The sequence below is a fragment of the Parasteatoda tepidariorum genome, chromosome 5, assembly GCF_043381705.1.
Source record: "Parasteatoda tepidariorum isolate YZ-2023 chromosome 5, CAS_Ptep_4.0, whole genome shotgun sequence".
In the NCBI taxonomy this organism is placed as follows: Eukaryota; Metazoa; Arthropoda; class Arachnida; order Araneae; family Theridiidae; genus Parasteatoda; species Parasteatoda tepidariorum.
The window spans coordinates 90,718,166-90,725,596 of record NC_092208.1 but is presented as its reverse complement, the minus strand read 5'-3'; positions in this window follow the sequence as shown (position 1 = coordinate 90,725,596).

Genomic DNA, 7,431 nt, shown 5'->3' with positions numbered 1-7,431 from the left:
TTATACACCAGGATCTGCAGTAATTCTCAAATAAAATATTATATTCTCAGAATATACTGTAATAACTATTGAGTATAAGATAGCAATCACCATTCATTGTGTTCTAATATCATTTAGAATTGAGCATATCATTGTGAAGTATTAATAATTTTTAAGTGCCTCAGAAACAATATTTTGAAATATATTTTCACAATATATCTTGAATACTGTAATATTGTTGATAGCAATTGTTAGTGTTCATTTTGGTCCTTCATGATAATATGTCTATTTAATTAAGCAGATTTATTTAGCGCAGATAGTAAGAAGCATGAAGTTAATCTTCTAGTGAAATACTGTCACGATGCAAATGAAGTTTATCAATTCAAAGACATCGACAAGTTAAAACACTTAGTATTGCAGTAATTAACAGGGTGCGTAAAGTTTTTAAAAAGTGCTTATTTTCAATTTTCATTCTTCAAAAGGTGCTTTTTTCATTGGGTGTTTTTAAAAAATACTTCATTTTGCCTTTTCCTAAAAAAGATTGTTTCTTTACCGTGTCGATTTTCGCCACAAATGACGCAAATAGCGTTTTCACATAGCTTATGAAAGCGCCAGTTACTTTACATGTTTGATGAAATCACTATATGTTGCTGGTCCGTATGTACGTACGCTAAACTGAATTCTGTGGGAGAGAAATCTTGCACTCTCTCATGGTGCAAGTCTGCTGTATTTTGCGAGAGATTCACGATTTCAGGCTTCATTTTCCACTGAAAGATCTCTCAAATTTTTGATCACCATGAGGATCATAGCTATTTTATTTCTCTTAATAATTTCATCGCTGGTCTTCGTCTGCCATTGTCTTCTTCACTGACAAGCTAATGACGTTCTTGTGCAGTTCTATTTATAGATCTCTACCTTAATCTGAAACTTGACTTGGGGATTATTCACTAATTACGTATTTTCATGTGGGATCCCGAGTAGTCAAAATCATCGAGATTCATCCTCTCAAAATGTCCCTCTCCCTCATTAATCATCCTCTCATTTAATTTAATAAAGATAAGAATTAATTGAGATTTTTAATCGTAGGGCTTTTACCTGAGGGACTGTCCACTAATTGATAAAAATTTGTACTTATTTTTTATTTTATTTATTACTTTTAAAATTTTCAGTGCTATTGAATTATTTAATGAAAAAACTTAATAATGTTTGGGAGTAAGATTTAAAAAAGTCTAAATTCCGCTTCGTATTTAACTGTTATATAAGTCTCGTTAACGAGTAAAATTACTTATCATTTATTACTTCTTACTTTGTTCCTCTATCTGTATTCCGAAGTTTAAATTTTCTCTCAATTATAGTCTAATCTATAGTCTTATTATATTGAAATTTATATTTTTTGATAATTTTAAATTATATTTATTTCTGAAGCAATATGAAACATGCCTCTTAAATGGATCGCATTCATTTCATCGACAATCACTTCATCGACACCACGTCATCGACAGACCATTTCATCGACTAGGTAATTTCGTCGACAGGCCGTTTCATCGACTGGGTCATTTCGTCGACAGAGTAATTTCGTCAACAAGTCATTTCATCGACAGGATCATTTCATCGACAGGGTCATTTCGTCGACAGGGTCATTTCGTCGACAGGGTCATTTCATCGACAATGTTTAATAGTTTAATATGTATTTTATCCTATGTGTTCCCCAAACATTTATAAGTTCTTTTACTTTATAAAATAGACATCGTTAATGTAAAAAAAAAAAGAAAAAAACTCTCAATGACTCCGCATATTTGGTATGCGATGCAATCGAAATGATCGTGTAAAAAATGGTTCCAAATCAGGGGACGGGAGGAAACCAGTCTAATTGATTTTTATGATTTAAAACATTTAGAAAAAAAAAAACGCAACTAATTACGATATAACAAACAAATTGACTTTTGAGTTTATCATTGAGGAGAGTTGTCCATATGCATCTGATTTTACTCATTAATGTTTAATTAAAAATAAGTTTAGTAAATTTATTTTTTTTACCCCAATATTAAAATGTTTTTCTTTTGATTTGCCAGAATATAAAACTTTGCCAGAGAATAAAATTTTATTTAAATTAATAAAATTTGCAATGAGAGTATATATTTTAAAGACAAGCACTAAGGAAAGCCCTTTAAAAAGTGTAATCGGAAATGGAAATGTTTTTAAACACCATGTTTGATAAGTGTACTGAAAAAGAAATGTTAATTTTTGTCACCAGAACGAAAATAGTGGAATTTTAACTGTGATAGAAGTTTATTGTGAAATATCGCCCTTGTGGTTTTTATTATGCGATGAAAATTTTGATAAATTTATTTTGTCATTTTTAGTCTACTGAATAAACTTGATATTTTAAATATATATATGCATTTTTTACTTTCATTTTTTTCTGCATTTTAGTTTTCAGTCTCCTGGCTTGTTCAGGCCGAAAATAATCAAAATTTTGATTGGCGATGAGTTCTGCTAATAGTGGTCAGAAAGCGTCTGAAAATTGTGTTTTTATCCTGTGCAGAAAACCAGTTAAAAATTTGAGCACTTAAACTAGTCAAAAATTGGTCGAAATTTTAATTGCAAGATTTTGCTTTTCTTTTTTGTGGAGTAATACAGTTATTTATTCTTACGTTTAAATTCCAGGTTTGATTTTATTTCATTTTCTTTTAAACAAATTGTGTCTAATTTAAATCCCGCAAATAAAAAGGAATTAATTCATCATCTATTTATTACTATTATTATTCTTATTAAATTATACTATTATTATTTAATTAGAATAATAATAGTATAATTTATTAATATTAGATTAGAATTTAGTAAATAATACTATTATTAAATTCACTAACCACAGAGAAAAAAAAATATTTTGTGAAGAGCAAACACTAACATGCTTGCAACGTTACGCCTGTTTTTCTAAACATTTTTGGTCCGGTGTGTGGCACTTTAATTATTGTTGTATTAGAAACTGTTGTAGGAGTCTACAACAGTTTCGATAAATACCTAAACATCGTGTTTGCGTTCCTTTAGTTCTTAGAAAACTCTAATAGTGGTAACGAAACTAAGACTAAGTTCGATTATTTAGTTCAAATAAGCATATATTCATTCATCCTGTCCTAATGTTAAAGATGCTGAATAAAAAGTTTAAAATTGCAATTAAATTATACATTAAGAAAGTCTTTTTCCACAATAAAAAAACCTAGAATTTTTTTTTTACTTATGCAGATATAATTACTTAAGGCCTATGGTTATTTTCATTTCTGTGAGAATTAGACTGAAGCTTATGATTTTGTTAAAATATATGTAAAAATGCTGAAAATTTTTACAGCAATACATTTGGCTCCCCCCCCCCTAAAACAGTGTCAAATTTTCATTGTATATTTTTATTACTTTTAATTCTGAGAATATTTTATTTTATTAATTCGATTTGATATTAAAAATAATTTGATTGCTAACGTCACACTATAACTGTTGAACTTTAGTATAAAAATTAAATAATAGCATTTTTCTATTTAATAATAAAAATATTTAGATTAAATCTCTAAAACAGGATTACGCATGGCACTATCAACGAAATGACCATGTCGATGAAATGACTAGTCGACGAAATGACCCTGTCGACGAAATACACTGTCAATGAAATGACCCTGTCGCTGAAATGACCCTATCAATGAAATGACTAATCGACGAAATGACCCCGTCGAGGAAACGGCCTGTCGACGAAATGACCTAGTCGATGAAATGGTCTGTCGATGAAATGGCCTGTCGATGAAATGAACTGGGCCCCTCTTGAATATAACGTTTTCTTTAATTACCCGAAATTTTTCCGTTGTTTAAAATTTCAAAGAAAACTGCTCTTGTCAAACAAAGTAAAAATTGTAGCAGGGTATCAGAAAGAGAGCCTAAAAAGTTACAGTTGGAAATCGAATCCTTTACTTTTATCTATACGCTTCACAGGGGGTGGGATAGCCTGGTTGGCAGGACTCTCGTTCTTGAGTTCGAATCCAGCAGGCCGAAGAATCCCCGTGTATTAAATGGTGACCTCTGGGGGTTGGAGATAGATCGTTCAAGGTCAGAATTACGATCTGTGGATGAATGAATGGAGTACAATTGTGTGACGTGACTGAAATCTATTCTTGGCAATAGATGGCTCCACTGAAAAACAAGAAACACACCCTCTGCGTTAAAAATTCGCTTGATTTCCAGCAGACTTGCTGATATTGGCCAATAGCATTTGCAACAACAACAACACGCTTTATAAAGCTATGGCACCGAAAACTGGATGCGTTAAGATTTGCTTCTTTTTTGCTGATGATGCGTAAGAGCAATTTTAATGTACGATAAGGTAATGCTAATATCAGAAACATAATAAATTTTTTATAAATCAAAGAAATAGTTAAATTGAAAATAAAATGAATCTAACGTAAGCATAAAGGACAGCTTTCTATTTGCTCATTTTTCCAAAGTATAGTGGATCTAAAATCACTGAAAAGTATACTTATTATTTGATCTCTCAAAGAACCTTTCTTTATTTGAATGGTTGTATGGTTGTTCCTACTATAATTAATCACTGGAGTTCTTCGGGACAAGAACATGGCTACCTTCTCTGTTGAAGATCGAAATGGGTTATAGGTGGTGTGTAGCAGAACTCTCTGCAACACTTCGCATGCTTTTACCATTAGCGTGTGGAGAGTCATAGAAGAAGGGAGTACGTTACTTTTTGTCTTGATTTTCATACAGATTAAAATCTTTTAAGTTGGGAAACTATATGTAACTGAAAACTACATTAAACATAGTTCTAAAAGAAAGCATCTTGAAAATTTTAAAAAATAATTTTATTAATTAAAAACGAAAATTAAGAAAAGAAAAAAGATCGTAGCACATTCCTATACATCTGAAAAGAGGAGGAGAGGTGTGAAAGGCATGAAGCCGGTCTTTTCCCCAGATGGCGTAATCGAGCGTTGCAATCGCCTGTGATTGTTGTGGATCTTAATTTCACGAATTCGCCATTTATTTATTTATGTATGTACAGTACGTCTAAAGATGGGGGAAACGGACCACCGTAAATCACCTTTGATCCGAACTTCACGTTCACATCTCACTCAATCTTAATGGTTCTAGGGGGTGATCTCAGATATGCTAATTATGTTGTGCAGACGATATTTTTTAAGTTTCGAAATCAGGCTCATAAATGTACTTTCTCTGAATAAACATACATCCCGCAGTGGACTGATCGTTAAGACACGGTTCCCAGCAGATTACCGAATCACCGAAGTCAAGCATCACTGGCTACGGTCAGTGTGCGGGTGGGTGACCACTTGGATCAGTCTGCGTAGGGACCGAGGGTGTGCGGTATTGGTCCTCGTTAACTGTTCTACCGTAAAGGGCTCGACTTCGCGTGCAGGTCGTCGGGCTACCGAAGCGGGGATGCCATCCTTTCTGCAGAGGAACAAAATTGTGATGGCATGTCTTCGGATCATCCTCAGGGAGGTTTCTCAGACCGTCGCCAATAGCCCATTGTGCAGCTCTAGTGCGACGCAAATTAACTACAACAACAATCAACAAGAAATACTCCCGGCCACTGCGGGACAACACAGCCAGGGAAGTCTAAATAAATGAGGAGTCACCAGACGATGTGCAAAGCAGAGAGACAGCGGGTTCAAATCCTGCTGCTACCCTGGATGTAACTTTGAGCTGTTCTTCTCTGCATTATGCTATCTGTCCTTCTATTTGACAAAGGTTTTACGGTTCCCAGCAGATCACCGAAGTCAAGCATCACTGGCTACGGTCAGTGTGCGGGTGGGTGACCACTTGGATTAGTCTGCGTATGGACCGAGGGTGTGCGGTATTGGAGCTCGTTAAGCTGTTCTACCGTAAAGTGCTCGACTTCGCGTGCAGGTCGTCTGGCTACCGAAGCGGGGATGCAATCCCTTCTGCAGAGGAACAAAATTGTGATGGCATGTCTTCGGATCATCCTCAGGGAGGCTTCTCAGACTGTCGCCAATAGCCCATTGTGCAGCTCTAGTGCGACGCGAATTAACTACAACAACAACAACTGGATAAACATACCTTTTTTTTTGTTGCTCTGATTGAGATCTATGACCCCCAAAATTTAGGGGATAGCTGCAATCCGGAAAATAGGGTCCCCATAGTTTGATCAAAGGAACAATCCAAAGTTAGGGCCCCATAGTGTTAATTTTGAGTTTTGCATATTACGATATATTTCGAGAACTTTTGGAGCGAGTTAAAAACTTCTTGTATATATTTATAAAATTCGTGTATCCAAAGATAATTCTACGCAGAAAATAAATTTTAGTAAATATTTACTATTTTATTTAATAATAGTTGAAAAACTTTTGAACTGTAAGGAATAAAATTTTCGCATCATTTCAAAGTGTGCAATTTTACATGGCGAAATGCAACATTTGAGCGAAATCGGTTGAATAGTTACTGAGATATTGATTTTTTTTTTTAAAAAGTAATCTATTCAAAATTTGATTACTCAGGAACTATTCAGCCGATTTCGCTCAAATTTTGTAATTTGCTATTTAAAATCACGTACTTTAAAATGATGTAAAAAATTGTATACCTTACAATTCAACATATTTTCAACTATTTTATAATAAAAAGTGATAAATATTTATTAAAATTTATTTATTGCGTGGAATTTATCTTAGGATAAACGAATTTTATAATTGGCTTAATATATATGGCTTAATACGCAAAAAATAAGAGGTCCAAACTTAGGATCGCTTTCCTTTCTCAGCTTGCAACTATACTTTGGTCAGAAAGCCTAATCCATTGGGGGGAAAAATCATGTTTATTCAGAGATAGTGTGTGTTTGTGTCTGATTACGTGACTTAAAATATCATCTGCACTAATTAATCATCATATTTTAGGTCACCCCCTCGAACCTATAAAATTGCGTTCTAAAAAGTGAAGATCCTATCATTAGATCAAAAGTTATTTAGGGTGGTCTGTTTTTCTTTTTTCAAATATCATCTGCATTAATTTACGAAGTCAAGCATCACTGGCTGCGGTCAGTGTGCGGATGGGTGATCACTAGGATCAGTCTGCGCATGGACCGAAGATGTGCGGTATTGGTCCTCGTTAAACTGTTCTACGGTAAAGTGTTCGACTTCGCGTGCAGGTCGTCGGGCTGCCAAAGCGGGGGTGCCATCCCTTCTGCAGTGGATCGAAATTGTGATGGCATGTCTTCAGATTATCCTAAGGGATGTTACCCAGACAGTCGCCAATATCCCATTGCGCAGCTCTAGTGTAACGTAAATGAACTACAACTACAGCAACTACAATTGCACTAATTAATTAGCATATATTAGGTCATCCCTTCGAACCTCTAGCATTTAGTTCCACAATTGAAGATCCTATCATTAGATCAAAAGTTATTTAGGGTAGTTTTTTTTTGGTGCA